Here is a 17,831-nt window from a genome sequence, read left to right as displayed (position 1 = left end):
GGACAACTGGGCACTTTTCCTTTTCAAGAAGAAATTGAGAGAGCTTTTAATGCAGCGATTACTTTTTATGGCCAAACAATGTCCTTTTTTTTCCCCTAAAAAATTAACATGTTTAGTAGACAACAAAAATAAATGGCATGATTAGACCCTACCCAAGAAATATAGCCCTTTCTGCAATTGCCATGACAAAAATTTCTCTCCCAAAATGATAGCTTGTGGGTGTTTTTCTTCTCCTGGATGTTGATTTCTCAAAGCAATTTTCTGGACAAAATGAAGTGTAGCGTTGCCCCCAGCCCTTTTGTCAGTTACATTAAGCGAAAATGACAGTGTTTATTAACCCTCTGGCCTCTCTCAGGGCTGTCCTTTCTGAATCAATTGTTGTGATTTACGGAGTTGAGTACCATCCTGATTTTCCCTTTTTTCCCTGATTACTCTTTCAGCACTAGTGAAAGCTTTGCTTGGTGGGAGATGACATTGTCTCAAATACCTACCAAAGCTAAGATCATTCAGAATTAATATCTCAACATATAATCCCAACTTTTCCCCCATGCACCAGAAGTAAGAAATTATAACAATGAAGAAAATGTTAGTTTTTCCCCTCGGTGCCCTGCTTTTATTTACACCATGACAAGCCCTTTATCTACATCCTGGAGAAAATGATTTCCCTTCTACTGACCTTTTAAAATTTTGAAACAACTCATTTTCTAATTAAGTGGGAGTAGGCTTATCAAAGCACAACTTACTCTAGGGTGACTTGGGCTTTTTGTTGTTTGTGTGTTTGTTTTCAAATTATTTTCATCCAAGTGTGTGGGATTCCTTTATAATATGGGATGGAACAAAACATCCATGTTTTGCTTCTTGCTCTGCTAGAATTGGCTTAAAAGTGTTTCCGTGGGGGAAGACAAATGTCAACTCAGGTCCTCTGAGAAACAGACGTTGAGGGAGAATGAAACATACCAGGCATTTATTGGGGAATGCCTTGACACAGAGAAAGAGAAAGGAGTAGGTAAGGGGAGTGATGTGGGTCTGGCATCCACAAAAGGAGAGAAGGAAGTAGGTCTCGGCCAGGCTGGCAGGGATCCCTGTGCAAAGAACACGAGATAGGGGGGTCCAGTGGCAGGAGGAAAGACCTAGTTCCAACGCTCCGCCGTGCGCTGGTGTTTGCTAGGATCGGTCAAGGGAGCATGGCTTTGGCACGAACGCCGCAGTGGATCTGAAGGTGTGACGGCCAGTGACATACTTTCCAGAAGGTTCTTTTGGAGGGAGATCTGAGTAGCATATTCCCATGGCCATCCCTTGTGCCTGGAAAGGTCACATGCTATGGCTATCAACTTGAATTAATTAATAAAGATATTTCAGTAATACTCTTCCATCATTAGTTGAACATGGCCTCCATTTAAAGGCTCTCAGGAACCAACTTAAGGGAAGCCATGCTCCAACCTGGCTTACGGCGCATCATTTTTGGTTCAAGGATTTAAGGTATGTTTTGATAGAAACTAAGTCTCAAGCTGAGCAGACAGATTCATGAACTCGAAGCACGTTGGCTGAACATGAAATACAAAACCCGTGACATTTATTGAACATACTCTTTATGTTTCAGTGTGGGTGTGCATGTACTTGGTGTTACATACTATTTGTTTTATTTATGATTTTATTACATCGGGATTTCAGTTCTTGGACACGCAGGCAAATAACCACCATGATTTGGGCTTGTTAGTCCCTCAGAATGGATCCGTTGAGGTAACGGAGAGAAACCAAGGCTGAGTTTTGGGGTGGAGAAGTGGGTTGTGGAAGGGAGGGGGGTCAGGAGAGACTTATTTGCTACAGCTGAGTACAGTGTTACTGAGTCCCCGGCCAGGATCTAATGGCAGGAATTGAGCTACCAAGTCAGAGAAGAAACAGTAGCAAAACCAATCTAGTGTGATTCAGAGGTCAAGGAAGCAGGCTATTACTTCTGTTCAGAGACAGATTCCATCTCGAGTCTGCCCGGGTTGGGGCTGGTGATCCCTTCCTGGAACGTCAGAGGAAAGGAAAGGGTAGAAAGGGGGACGCCAACATATGCCATAACTGAGCAGAGCTATCCACTAGGCTGGGGCCAGAAAAAAAGAAAAAAAAAGAAAGAAAAAAAGAGTATGTGAGTCTATTCTAAAATACGTCTTACCGGTTCTTAATCTTCAGATTCTTTATTTTTCATAAGGCATCTATCTATAAATAATTTGACAAGCCAAATTCTACTCGTCGTAAACACCTCAGCTTAGTGTCACCGATGTGGAACACTCTGTTCCAACTGCCACAGAAATGAGTAATATATCACATATACCAGTTATATGCTTGGTAAGGCCAGAAACACAATGTAGGAGGGTGTGTGTGGGAGGTTCGTGATGCGGTTTTGCAGACATCCACAAGGTAGGGCAGAATGGCTTACCTAACACCAGATATGCCAAAAGGGATTAGATGTGTGGAGTCCTTGGGAAACTTACACAGGTGTGGGATGCTGCAGAGGAAATCTTTGGTAAAATGTGGGGATTGGGCACAGGTATTAAGCTAGTAGGTTTCCTCTATAATCATGGACTGTCCACTTGGAGTTTTCAGCTTCTCTTTTATTCTACTTTGGCTTGAGATTCTGGTCCAATGGGAGTCAAGTTAGATTTTTTTTTTTTTAATGTTTTCATTTATTTTTGAGACAGACAGAGACAAAGCATGAGCAGGGGAGGGGCAGAGAGAGGGGGAGACACAGAATCGGAAGCAGGCTCCAGGCTCCGAGCTGTCAGCACAGAGCCCGTCGCCGGGCTCGAACTCACGAACCATGAGATCATGACCTGAGCTGAAGTCGGACGTTCGACCGACTGAGCCACCCAGGCGCCCCAGATCCTTAAAAACCAAGTAGTTAAAGTTAACAGGTGTTTTAAACAAAAACCTAGGAGTTAAGTTTACTTCCCCAAATGGCATGACCAAAGGGACTTTATTTCTTTTCTGGGTATCCAGTATGAAAAAGGGAAGCATAAAATACGTTTATGGAAAGACTAACAGGTACAACATATTCTTCCCCATAGCTAATTTAAAAAAATAAGAAGAAGAAAGAAAAAAAAAGAAAGATCTATGTATAAAATTAATGATTTCATAAAGTCAAAACACAAGGATAATGAATCTCGATCTATTTAATCCCAAGCAAACATATTATGGTAAAACCAACGTAAAACAGACCAACAATGAAACAATGTACCTACTAGAAGAAAAAGCTATCAGATATTTACCAGCCTTCATCATGAACTAGCGATGAAACCCAAAGACACTGTTGGTTTGATTCAGAAGGGGATGTCGTCATAACATTAACAACTGAAGGTGGCTTTAGACTCTTTTAGTTTGTTATTAAGTTAGAGAGAATGGAGATATTGATGGAGAGAAGCTCATGGCACTGCAGACGAAGGGTATGAACCACTGCAGTGAAAGATGAGAAAGCCACTTGAAAAGAAATAGAAACAATTATCTCATGGCCTTAGGGGTAAAATACAGCCCTTTTCCTCAATTCTTTGGCATCCTGTGTTCCATGGGTGGCATGGCCTCTGTAACGCAATTTACTTTCATTTCGTATCGTGGCATCCCTTGGCATGTTCCTAGGAAAACCTCAAAATCAAAAAAAGCTTAAAAGTGAATTAAACTGAACAACAGTGAGTAGCTGTGAGACTTTTCCTTTTTCTAATACAGACATTATAAAAGGCCCAGAATGAATGGGTTAGAGCTCTGAGTGAGCCGTGAAGAATTTATTTGCAGTTGCTTGAGGTTACAACGGGGCGGCAAAACCCCCTTCAAGCAACGGGTAGCCATGGCGGTGGCAGAGGCAGGTCCCAGTTAAGCCACCAGGGGTGCAAGTTCTTTGCTGGGCGGAGATGCCACTGTTTCTTTCCAGCCTCGTTTGAAAACACCCACTTACACCGATTTCCCTAACATGACTGCGGTACGTCTGCCAACAGGGGAAAAAGAAGAAAAAGATTCGAAGAGAGGTATTTCCGATGCATAAATCTCCACTGCTTAGTAGGTCTTTCGCTAATAGCAGAAGCAGCAGAAGCCTCTCAGATGGAAAAACAAAATGCAGTTTGAGGAGCACAAAAATGCCTGCAACGTGCAATCTGACAATGTTGGCAACCGTTAGGAATGGGAAAGAATTAAACCATTTTCTTACTGTGATCCTGGCCACGTGGTTGGCCTAAACTGCTCCACCCCACCCTCTCGGATTGATCTCACGAGAGAGGTTTGCCTGCCAGGGCTGGGAAGTTTCAATGGCGTAGTTGAGGCAAGTCAGTAGCTGGTATGCAGCCCATTCCTTCCCCAGAATCATACCTACCTCTCTCTCTCTCTCTCTCTCTCTCTCTCTCTCTCTCTCCCTCCCTCTCCCCGCGTCTGGAAGAAAGCAAATGTCTCCGGTTTTCAGGGAAAAAGCAAAGCATAGATATAGAAAGAACAGGGGCGCCTGGGTGGCGCAGTCGGTTAAGCGTCCGACTTCAGGCAGGTCACGATCTCACGGTCCGTGGGTTCGGGCCCCGCGTCGGGCTCTGGGCTGATGGCTCAGAGCCTGGAGCCTGTTTCCGATTCTGTGTCTCCCTCTCTCTCTGCCCCTCCCCCGTTCATGCTCTGTCTCTCTCTGTCCCAAAAATAAATAAACGTTGAAAAAAAAATTAAAAAAAAAAAAGAAATAGAAAGAACAGGTAAATGGCTTTAGCCTGCAGTTTTTAAAATAATTAAATAAAGTGTGAGCACGTAAAGAGAATGTGGAATCAACGGTTCATTAAGAAAATTAGGCCAAATCGGGGTGCCCGGGTGGCTCAGTCCGTTAAGCCTCGACTCTTGATTTCGGCTCAGGTCGTGATTTCAAGGTTCCTGGGGTGGAAGGAGCCCCTGCCAGGCTCTGTGCTGACAGTGCGGAGCCTGCTCGGGATTCCTTCTCTCTCTGCCCCTCCCCTGCTCGGGCTCTTTCTCTCTCTCAAAATAAATACAATGCACAGTTGTTGTTGTTTTTTTTTTTTTAAAGGAAATGATGCCAAATAATGTCGTTTCTTTCCCCCTTTCTAAATAAAAAGTGGAGGAGGGGGATAACTTCCTTCTATTTCAGACTGGATAAACAGAAAGCGTCTCCTGGGATAAAATGCCTAACGCCGCTTGATGTGATGTAAAAATACAAAGAATGTCCTTTTGCGGGTTGGTTGAGCTGAGAGTAAAGGAAGGTGAACAATGCAAGCCAGAAAGCAGACTTTGCACACAGCTCAACGGGGTAAAAGCCATGTTTGGGGCCGCCTCCCTTTTGTTTTCTGGCCCCACCTGGTCTGTGAGACGCAAACGTGGCTGGGGACCCAGATGAAGCCTGGGACCTAAGCGCAGAGGGAGGTCTGATCAGACGTGCCACACGCCTGCCTCAGCACCCCAGGAGAGATGGAGAAGTCCCTTAGTTATAAACCAGCACATAAAGATATCTTTTTTTTTTTTTAATTTTTTTTTCAACGTTTTATTTTTATTTTTGGGATAGAGAGAGACAGAGCATGAACGGGGGAGGGGCAGAGAGAGAGGGAGACACAGAATCGGAAACAGGCTCCAGGCTCCGAGCCATCAGCCCAGAGCCTGAAGCGGGGCTCGAACTCACGGACCGCGAGATCGTGACCTGAGCCGAAGTCGGACGCTTAACCGACTGCACCACCCAGGCGCCCCAAAGATATCATTTTAAAGAACATCACAGGTTGGGTAGCCTGGAATCAATCCGGGAAAAGGTGCTCAAATCCTTTAAGGGGGGGGGGGGGGTATATATCTTTCATGAAAGACATTTGGAGACATTTCATATTCATTGATAGGAAGACTCGCTATAGTGAGGATGTTATTTCTTCCCATACTGATTGACTGAATTAACGAACTTTCCAAGCATAATCCCAGGAGGGTTTTGCATGGAACTTGGTAAATTGACTCCATTTTATTTAAAAGCAGAGAACCCTAAAGAGCCAACGTATTCTTTAATAAGAAGTATAAGGCGGTAGCTGGGGTGGAGAGAGGACTTGGCGTTCTAGAAATCAGTAACTGGTCATCAAGACAGGAAGCTAGCGGTGCAGGGTTATATAAACTGGTGAGCAGAAAATGACAGAGTCCCGAAAATAGATGTGGATATATGTTGAACTTCAACATCTACAGAGCTGCAGTCATAGTTCAGTGAAGAAGGAATATAGTATTCAATAAATGGTACTTGGGCAGTTGGTTACGTATTAAGAGAAAAATCTAAAAGAATTCCTTAACGACCTAGATTTTAGGGTTTTTTTCTTTTAAGAAGGCAATGCACATCATAGGGAAAATAGTATACTCAAGTATTCCTGAATTAAGATCAATTTATTAAAAGACACTACAACAAGAGGGGCTCCTGGGTGGCTCAGTCTATTCAGTGTCTGACTTCGGCTCAGGTCATGATCTCGGGTTCAGGAGTTGGGAGCCCCACATCGGGCTCTGTGCTGACAGCTCAGAGCCTGGAGCCTGCTTGGGATTCTGTGTCTTCCTCTCTCTCTGTCCCTTCCCTGATCGCACTCTGTCTCTCTCTGTCTCTCAAAAATAAACATTAAAAAAAATTTTTTTTTAATAATTAAAAAAAAGACACTACAACAAGAATGAAGAAACAAGTCACAAACTGGAACAAAAAAGGCATTTGGCGGGCATGATTGTCCCAAAAGATCAATATCCAGAACGTATGAAAACTCTTAAAAGTCAAGAAAACAACAATCCAATTGAAAGTTAATAAATAATGCGCACCGCACCGACAGGCATTTCAGAGAGGATGAAACACAAAAGGCCCATCAACAAACGCTCAGACTCATTAGTAACCAAATTAAAACCACACAAACTAAGCATCTTACCTCAGCCACAGGGGCAGGTATTTAAAACGAGGAAGTTTGGTTAGTTTGTAGCAAATGCAGAGGGTGCCTTCAGGCAACCAATATCAGCGATGAAAAACCCAGTAAAGTAGAAGGGCCCACGGTGATACCTGGGCTGAATCCAAACCGCCCCATTAGATGACCCACCTCAAAATAACCCTGGGCCCTAGCTGACCTATGGGTTACTTACACCCGGGCACAGTTACCAAAAAAGAAAAATTCCAGACATCCCCATAGCTCCTCACCTCTGCCCCCTCCCCGCATAACTACAGCCCCTCACCACTACCTCTTCCCAGACTCCTTTTCGGTCTGGTCTGCTGCTCCCTTGAGGTGTAGTCAGCAAACTCCCATCTCCTTAGTTCTTCCTTGAGTGAATTCTTTCACCACCCTTGCTGAGGCCTCCAGCCTATAGGGTTGCCCCACAGCTAACGGGAACTTTTCAGCTCTGCCATTAGACTGCAAATTGATAATTGTTTCGGAAAGCCTTTTGATCCTTCTTAGTGCATCTGAACAGGAAAACCCGAAATAACCCACCACGCCCCCCCTCCCCACTTTGTTCCTTAGAGAAACTCCTGCACTTGTCCCGCAGAACCCAAATGTAAGAGTGTTCACGGTATGATTCGTAACAGCAAAAAACTGGATGCGAGTCAAAAGCTAAATTGATCTAAAAAAAATTGTATTGAACACGAACGCAAGTAAAAAGTGAAGTTGATATAAAAACAAATGTATTGAACAATGAACCAGATGTAGCCACAGGCATGCCTCTAAAAATATCATGTTAAAGAAAAAAGCAATTCGTGTAAGCACACATGGGGTATGAAGATCCCATGTATATAAATTTAGAAAAAAAAATTCAGCTATTGTTTCTGGATATATACGTACATGTGTGGTGAAAGTGTAAAAAAAGGAAAGTTAATTAAAAACTACATTCGGGATGGCAATTGCCTCTGGGGGAAGCTGGGAAATAATTATGAAACAGTACCAAGGGAACATCGAAGTACGTTCCGTATCATAAGCTTGAGGGTAGATGGAAGTGTCTGTTTATTATTATTTTCAAACAGTTGTATGTTAGCTGCATGTGCTATTGTGATATAATAAGAAAGATTTATATTTTGGTCTTCAACCCCAGGATCCTGGCCAGAGCTCACAAAACCCTTGTAATCTCCTAAATGCTAACAGAGATAGGAACGTCTTTCGTTACAATATTTGGTTTTTGTCCCCAGTTCCTGAAATAGCTCAGGAGTTGAACAGTAAAGGTGAAAGAAGCATTTTTTGTTATTCATACCAAACCCTTTTCTAAGGCAGTGGAGTTTATGTTAATGAAGTGACTTTGAAGAAACTCCCAAGTGTGGGGGCTGGTTGCTGGGGAAACTAACCACGTGACTAGAGGGTTGGAACTTTTAGCCACCCTCCCCCCCTCCATTTACAACTTCCAGGAGGGGAGAGGGGTTGGAGGTTGAGTCCAGTCATCAAAGGCCAGTGACTTAATCAATCACATCTAGGTAACTTCAGGGGTTCAGAGAACTTCTGGGTTGTTGAGCAAGAATGCATCTATGTGCTGGGGGGTGGGGGGGGCTGGCACACCCCAAACGTCCTCTGAAACAGAAGCTCCTGTGTTCACTTGGAACTCTCCCAGATGTTGCTAGATATAACTCTTCACCTAGCTCTTCATTTTTATCCTTCAAAATATTTTTTTGTGGTCAATCAATAATGGTACATAAACTGTCAGCCTGTGTTCTGTGAACCATCCTAGCAAACTACTGAACCCAAGAAGAGGTCATGGGCAGCCATGCTTTTTTTTATAGCTGTTGGCCAGAAGTTCAGGGCACAACCTGGGACTTGTAATTGGCATCTGAAGTCAAGGGTGGTCTTGTGATATTGAGCCCTCTGAACCCAAGGGGTCTGTGCTACCTCCAGGGAGTAGTCACTGTCATAACTGAGCTGTGGGATGCCCTGTTGATGCCCACGGAGAATTGGAAATTGTTTGGTATGGAAACTTTCACATTGGTGCCCGAAGTACTGAGTGTAGAGAAATAGTGTTTTCCACTAGTGTGCTTTTGGTTTATGACATCTCACGGTAAATTTCAAGCGCCACAGGTAGAGCGTTACTGATTTTATTACAGAGCAAAATCTTGACAGTTGGGTATATTTACAGCTAATGCAAATAATGACCTAAGAATATTTTTTTGGAAGGTCATGGAACTTCGCCCTAGAACTTGAACTCCTTCTTAGTCACTGCCTGTGTCCGTGTGATCTTGAGGGCTCTCATCACTGTTGTTGAAGTATTTGCCTTGTGCAAGGGCAACATATAAGCTGTTGCTGAGTTAGTAGCATCCTGAGTAGTACCGGTTAAATTCCCTCTATTAGTGTGTCTTAGAATCTAGAACCAGGCTAATGGGAAGGAGAGTGGAAGAGACTGCACTTGAAATCTTAGGGGGCGGGCAGATTATTACCGTATATATGATCAGCGACCTGCAAATATTTGAAGTCAGTTACATGAAATAATAAGGAGATTTCTTCTGTATTGCTCCTGAGAAGGCCTTTGCCCGCTTCAGGGAGGCAGCATTTAGCTCATCATGAGAGGGTACGTTGCAAAAAGTTGAATTATTCAACTAAAACTGGAAACTGAGACGACAGGTACACTAGCCGTGTGTTTCATTCCTGCTGACAGCCCCACTTTCCCGAATTTCCATCCAGACCCTTAAAATTACTGTTATCCCACAGACTAGGACATTTCTTGTATAGAAAAGTAGAGTCCTATTTACTTGTCATTGTGTTCCCATAAATTATCATAGGTCCTCTGAGTTAAACAGAGCTGATGAAAAGGAGTTAATGTGCTCGAAGATGCTCATCCGCTTTCCTCCAGGAAACGATATCAGTTCTTCTCCTTTTTATGAAAATCCTTCTCCTTGGCTTACATCGGTTTGGTTCTCAGTGCCAGTATCTCTGTTAGATCTCTGTAGTTTCTGACCACAATCTGGACGTGACACTGAAGATTTATTCAGAACTGTGTTTACTCCATCAACAGTTGGAGAAAGTGGATTAGGCAGTTCGAGAAAGACCCATGATGCAGAGGTCAGACAAAAAGCGAATGCAGCTTTCGGGCAGGGAGGGGCGGTAAATTTCCGGAAGTCGTGCCCTTTCAAATATCAAGACGGCACGTAAGGCATATGAACTACTTTATACCCGCTCAGGGTACAAAGATGCCATTACCTCTTACTTCCTCGGGTTATTGCTCAAATCCCCTGAATAGTTAGTGGGAAACAGAACCTTTTTTGAGGGCTTTCCTACCCTAATACCGCTCTCACATTGTCAAAAACAAACAAGCAAATGAAACAAGAGCTCTGGAGGTTGACGACTGGTTTGTTGGAAGTAAAGAGGGACAGCCTTCTGATTCTCCGCCGCTTCTTACTGCCACAGGTGTCACGTGATCTTGCAGAAGCATGTCCCCCCCCCTGCCCTGATGCTTTCTGTAGCTGCTGATGGCGACCCACACTTGGACCTTTACCTGCATCCAGCATTGGTTCCCCACGTGACAATACCACGCCGGGGTAGTTAGCCCCCCAGGAGCATGAGATCCGGTCACACGCTTAGGCCGACACCAGTCCTCACCCTCAAATCCTTAAGGTCCTGACCCTGAGTCAGGATCTTCAGCTCAGGTGCCCTCTGCCATTTTAGGCATGTGTCCCTTTGGCCGTCTTGGTGTCTCTTCCAAGGACCTCTGCAAAGCACTGTGTATCATGTCATTTACACCATGGAAGCTCCCAGTAGAGGGGTACTCTAAGCCCCATTATACAGATAGAGCCGCTGAGCCTTTCAAAGGTTTACGTAGCTTGCCCAAGCTCTACTGTCGTAAGAGGTGGGCAGGTTTCGGACCAGGTCCGTGTCTCTATTCCATGTCCCCGAGGAGGCCCGAGCTCTTGCCTGGAACCAGCAAGGGGCTGCAGGCCTGGAGATGGGACAGTGGATGAGGGAGGGTAGGGCAAGAGGAGGCTGTCCTGGGTGTTCTCACCCCTTCTGCACAGAGGAGGCACCTGCAGCCCATCCTTTCGTCCATTTCTTCATGTCAGGCTCTTGTACCTATAAGGTCCTCACAGGTTCTTTGGATGCATTTCCACAGGGAAACAGCAAAGCTTTTTTCACTTTGTTCTATCACCTAAACACAACCATCCCCTACATCTCCGAACATATAAAACAGCATGTTCTGACTGACACAATAGATATTTGTAGACACAAGCTTTGAGGGCTTAATAAATGCCTCTTATTGCCAGCACTGAATACATTTTTTTTTTTTTTTTGGTCCGTGCCAACATTCTAAAGTTCCAAAGTTCAAGGTACACAATGAAAACCTTCTAGATGGAAAAATAAAACTGGAAAACTGAAATACAAACAAACCTGTGTCCTTTTAGTTTAGTTTTTTTTTTTTTTTTTTTTTAACCAAATGAAACTCGTTTAAAATTTTTCTGATGCTCAGTTGGCCACCTCGGCCGTCATTCGACCAACTAGAGTCTTTGGGAGAACAGACATATTTCTGGACTTGGGGGAGTATGTTTGTCAAAATCCCTGCTACCCATGGAATAAAAGCTAAGGGTACAATACTTCACTTCCCAAGAAGAGGAAGGAAAGAAAGGCGCTTGATTTTGTTATTAGGCGTGCAGCCGGGCTCCCTTATAAAACAGAGATGAGAGCGGAGGGTGTCTCGGTGAGTAATGAACAGCTCTCTCTGTTCATTAGCTGGCTGAGGCAGTGGCCAATAGCCAACACAGCACCAAGTAATAAAAGCAATGGCTGTGTGGGCTGGAGGTAAATGTGTCTGAGGGAAAGGCAGTGACTAAGTCTCCACGAATCGCTGTTTCATCAGTGCCTCACGGTTGGACCTTCCGCAGGGAAGGCGCAGGTTCCCACTCAGACTTCAAGGCATCTGTCCAGAAGGTGGGGGCTGTCTGAAAACCCTTAAACTATGTTCGCTTAATCCCAAAGTATGAAATAAATATGAATCCATACCAATATAAGTAAATGACTGACTCAGTAAATGAATGGAGAGAAGAGATATCTCTTCCTTATAGAAGAATTCTAAATAGAACTTCCCCCTTGGGGAGGTGGGGCCTAATTCTCCCCTCCCTCCCATCCCCACCTCTGGGGGACAGACTAGACATACTGACTTGTTTCCCAATAATAGAGTAAGGAAGAGGAAAATGGGAATTTTGCAGTGGAGACACCTGAGAAATGCTTGCTCACCCTGGTGACATCACCAGGGATGTCACATGAATGTCACCTACTCCCTGATACAGGTGACAAGAATGAGACGTCAGTTCCATAGTCCCAGTCTCATCATGCGGAAGACAAACAAATCAGATTGCCTGGAACCCCGGCCAGCCTTCCTCAAGCCTGTGGAGGTCCTGGAAGACAAGGAAAGACTGAGACACTATCACAGACCCAAGGAAACTCAGTAGATGTGAGGACTAAATGCAATGCTGCACCCCAAACTGGATCGTGGAAAACTTGGTATAATCCCTGCAATTCACTTAATAGAAGTGTGCCGATGGCAGGTTCTTAGCTTTGATAAACGTGCCATGAAGACATTAGATGTTGACAATCAGAAACCCAGGTAAGGGGTACAGAAGCTCTGTGCTCTATTTTGCAGCCTTTCCACAAATCCAAAATTATTCCAAGATAAAAAGTTATTTAAAAGCAGCAACAACAACAACAACAACAGCAACAACAACTAAGGTTATTCCATAGGAGAAGAGTAGGTTATTCGGGCTGTATACGCCTTGGTGTATTCTATAACCTGATTCACAATTTGATATCCCCCCGCCACACTGGGCTAATTTTTGCAATACGGCCTTTTGATATCTAGAGTTTTAATTCTTTATATGCCTTTTGAAATCAAAATGCTTGCTCAGGCAAGTCGCTGTTGATGATCTTCAAGCAGCTAAGATGTACACAGCGTGAGACCGGAGGCCAAGCCTAAAGAGTTGATTGAACTCTCGATTTTAAAACATTTTCATGTATCCTCACGATGAATAGCTCCCTGCGTAGGGCAGCAACACTGCTGATCAAGGCTAGTGGTCAGGAAGGCCCGGGCAGAGCATGATAACCTGTTCTGGACAGGGAACTCACCCCACCCTCAGAGACCTTCACAGGGCAAAAATGGCCTGGGGTGGCAGGAAGAAGAAAGGAGAATGGTGGGCTGGTGTTCTCTTACTGTATCCCAGTCCTGTCCTAACGTGGCCTCCCAGCTTGCCTATCACTAATGCCTTGACTCTACCCAGAGATCTGTGTCCCCTGTGCAGACCTGCCCACCTCCCTCCCTTGACAACTGCCACCGATGTCCTTGAGATGGCGGGAGCCAGGGGTCCCAGTTCCTACTGCCACAAGGGCTAATGGGCAGGGTGTGATTCTGCAGCTAGAATTGGAGACGCTTTTCCTCCAGAAATTACTGTAAACTTGGCTTCTTTGGAACCTTAACCTCACGCTATGTTTTCTCACGCTTTAACAGATTAATCTGCGTAGGCTTAGGAAAATAAGCACCATTTGATTGCACTGTTTCTCTGTGGAAATGCATTTCAAATTCTAAAATGTCAGTGTATAACAGATGATCTGGAACATTTAGAAGTTGGGCGTTGCTTGATCAAATGAAATTATCAGCCCTGATATCTGAAGGTGGAAGATATAAACCTTGGCAGGAAAGATAACAATCAACTCAATTTCACACAGAATTTCAGATGCAAAGAGAAAAGAAAATGAAATCAAAACAGGGGCAAGCCATGTGAGATTAGCTCTCCCCAGCTAAATGCTGCAGAAGTTCCCAGGCTGGGGTTGAGTTACGGGACACTCCAAGGCAGAGACGTTGTTAGGTAGAGCATGTGTCTTTCATAAATGTTGCAGAGGTTGGAAAACAAGACTGAGGCATGAAATCATTTAGTACTTGACTCTCACGATGCCCTCTTTCAAAATGGAAAGGTCTCTCTTCGTTTTCCCTTATGCATTGCAACGGCGAGTTACACATTTTTCATGAGAATTGAATGGGTACACAGATAAATATCTTCCTAGGGGCCAGTGGAAGAGTGGAATTTGAATTCCATTATGAGTTTTCTCTCGAAGAGACTATTGTAAAACAATCACGTTCACAATCCAATGGCACTGATACATTTTTGGGAATGGGACCATTCTTTATTTCACTTTGCCGTGAAAAGCGACTCACAACTTAGGAAACTTTCTTCCTTCACCAGATAAGTCCTTTTTTTTTTTTTTTTTTCCTTTTAATGTTTATTTATGTTTAAGACAAAGAGAGACAGAGCACGAGCAGGGTAGGGACAGAGAGAGAGGGAGACACAGAATCCGAAGCAGGCTCCAGGCTCCCAGCTGGGCTCAAACTCACGGACTGTGAGATCATGACCTGAGCCCAAGTCAGACGCTTAACCCACTGAGCCACCCAGGCGCCCCCAGATAAGTCCTTTTAAATGCATGATAAGTTTTCCGCTTTTGAGTTTTACCCTTTTGTGTCATCAACCGATTAGGATCGTCTCACAAATTGTAGGACAAAAACACATCAGTGTCTTATGCTGATAGGAAGTTAAAATGCAACGTTTATCTTCTGCTAAGAAAAGAGGTAATGGCTTTAGATACGGGGCTAGGGCTGTATGTCAGAAAGCCTCTGCTCTAGCTGTTTCTTTGTCAAAGTTGCTTCAGAGTCGGGAGGTGACCAGGCAATGTGGAGTTGTAAGAGCTGATTTTCTGATCTGCTCTTTCCACTACGGCACAGGTATCGTCTTCTGTGTTGGAAAATCGTGTTCACTTTGCCGCCCGCTGGCTGTCGGGGGGTCCGCGATGCACTTAGCCCACTGCAGTGAGCCAGAGGCTGGACCAGTGTGCACGATGGAGAAAACCTTGTGCTGTCCACTCAGGTGGGTGAAGGACCCAAAGTCTCAGAAATCTTACATAAACCTCAGAAGTACGTTTGCATGTGAGTTTCTTGAAGCATCATCTTTAATAGAAGAATTAGGAAATTAGGTGCAAAAGTCCCTCTTACATCTCCCAGCCCCCGGATCTTTCTACCCACCAAGTAAGCTGTTGCCCCATGGATGCTCCTGGTACAGGAGTCTCCTCAGGGACGGTGGTCTCTCTGAGGTAAAGAGATAAAGTGAGAGGCCCGTTTAAATAGAAGAGTCTAATCCAAATTTTTTGACATTGTGATGCCTGCCAATTGTGCATTTGGGGACTGAAAGTCCTCAAATTTAGCTCACAAGTAAGCTTTTTCAAAATTTTATAGGGGTGCCTGGGTGGTTGAGTCAGTTAAGCATCCGATTCTTGATTTTTGGCTCAAGTCATGATCTCCCGATTCGTGAGTTCGAGCCCCGCGTTGGGCACTGTACTGACAGTGGGGAGTCTGCTTGGGGTCCTCTCTCTCCTTCTCTCTCTACCTCGCTTTTCCTCTCAAAATAAATAAATAAACTTAAAAATTTTATGTAATCCAAGCTTCTCTCCACAATGCCAGAGGATTAAATTCCCTCTCTTACTTTGTGCCACACCATTAATGATCCATTTCATACAATCACAACAGACACCATTAATCGGAAAACAGTAGCAGAGGACATTCTTGGTGTTTACTTTGGTGTTTAATCTTGTGAGTATCTCTTCCTCTGGTGACACTAGAATATATGACAATATGTATACACCTGTGATGATTATTTCATTTCTCTGCGTCAAGGATTCTGTGACTCCCCTGTGGCCAAATTTTCGGTAAATGAAAGCTTTCCGACCCAGAAGGTCCATATCGTTTATCAGATTTTTAAAAGGGTCCTTTCGCCAAAGTCGAAGAATCACTATTACAAGGCACACTTATGATAGTAATTTGTTTTGTGTCTATGTAATGTCTGTGACACACGCACACACACGTACACATATATCTATGTACGACACATTAGCACATATATGCCTTAAATTGAGCTGTCAAAGCAACCTGTATGGGTTAAATTCTCTAATATTGGATTCGTTCCCTGTAATTTACTCTTTTCCTTCTAAAGTTCTAGGTTTAAAGATCGATTTCAGGTATGTGTCAGGTATGAGTCTGTACCAATGCCTTCAGGAGACACGCGGAGGCTGAGACGTAACCTCTCATGCAGGCAAAGAGCAGGTGGATGGAGACAGTTCCCAAGAGGGGAGGGGTGCGTTTGCTCAGGAGGTGAGCCTGGCTTCCTCCGCAGACCATTTGCCCATGTCACAGCTTTAGCCTGTGCTGTTTAAAGGTGCCGCCTGCCTTTCCATAAATCCGCATGAACCCCATCAGACGCTAGCCTGGTGTCTTGACAAAGTACGTTATCTGTGGGGCAGAGACAAGCGTTCTTATACCACCTTCAAAACATGTGCAGCAGTAAAGCTCATTGACGGGGTATTTAAAAAAAAAAGGTTTAAGCTAAATAAAAAGTATTAATTATTTTACAGACATTACTGACTTGGCATAATAATATTTCACTGGACCTTGACCATATTTCTGTCTGCAACTCCTAGCCTTATTTGCGTGTATGGGAATGAACATTTTCTGCAAAGACTTGAGGAGAAATTTAGTATATAAATAGAAAATGGAATCCTGGGGCGCCTGGGTGGCTTGGTCCGTTAAGCGTCCGACTTCGGCTCAGGTCATGATCTCACGGTCGGTGAGTTCGAGCCCCGCATCAGGCTCTGTGCTGACAGCTCAGAGCCTGGAGCCTGTTTCAGATTCTGTGCCTTCCTCTCTCTCTGCCCCTCCCCTGTTCGTGCTCTGTCTCTCTCTGTCTCAAAAATAAATAAACATTAAAAAAAATTTTTTTAATGGAATCCCATTTGTTGAGCTTGTAACTGAAAAATTGAAATTCTGACCATCTAAGCACATGGAAATACAGAACAAATTTGCGATGATGTTTTAAAACTGTCAACACCAAACTCAATGACATTAGATAACCGTCGTTGCAACTAGCTGTATATGGCATATATAGATATAATTAATGACAGTTAAAGGAAAATACGTCAAATTTCTAGACTTGCGTGTAGCAACTATCCTTTCTAAGACATCATGTAATCTCATCTCTTAACTTGTTGAAAACTCTTAATTTATATGAATTATTCCTAAGTTGCATTCGGGATCATGGATCCCAAGCCCACCCTAGAAGAAAGTCTTAATGAGGAATTAATAATGTAAACGGTTTTGCTTACATCAGACATAACTTTGATGTCAATTAGTTTTACGCAGAAGGGCATTCAAATCAACATACCTTTGAGGAAGAAATGTTCTTGGCGCGATACTAAACACGTAAGAGCTACTCTAATTATGTTTAATATCTTTGGCACAGTGTCAGATTCCTGCGGTATTGAAAATTACAGTGGGAAGGTCTTTTCCAAAGTGGTTTCTAAAACAAAGAAAGCCTATACACAATAGGCACGCACGTACTGCTGGAACTTGATGTGGAACGTGAGGCCTCTGTGTCCAGGGAGGAAGATAATGACCCCTGCCCGAACTCAACTCCCTGGCACAGATCAGATAAGAGCCAAGGGATACAGCCACAGGACGTTTGGTACCCAAAGGGTGCGGTGAAATCAGGTGTGGTTTCGGTAACTGGTGGCCCTTGGAGATCAAAAATGTGTGGCCCCGGTGGCGGAAAATCGTGCTCTGGTAACACTAGAGAATCACTTATTAATTCATTGATTGAGTCGTTCAGTCATTCACCAAATGTCTTTTGGTAGCCTATTATCTGCTAGACAGCATGCTAAGTACTGGGGAAGCCACTCTACCCTATGAGGATTTCAGGCTAGTGGGAGAGAAAACAAGCCATTATAATATAGGGTAATAAACACTTTGGTAAGAGTTCACATTTTGGCATGGAGACCAAGATAGAAGTCTTCTCGCGTACCTGGGGAAGCACTGACCGGACAAGTGGCCATGAAAGCAACCATGTG

The sequence above is a fragment of the Herpailurus yagouaroundi genome, unplaced genomic scaffold, assembly GCF_014898765.1.
Source record: "Herpailurus yagouaroundi ecotype Mexico unplaced genomic scaffold, PumYag 165, whole genome shotgun sequence".
NCBI lineage: Eukaryota > Metazoa > Chordata > Mammalia > Carnivora > Felidae > Herpailurus > Herpailurus yagouaroundi.
The sequence above is the reverse complement of the archived record's forward strand: the minus strand, read 5'-3'. Positions refer to the sequence as shown.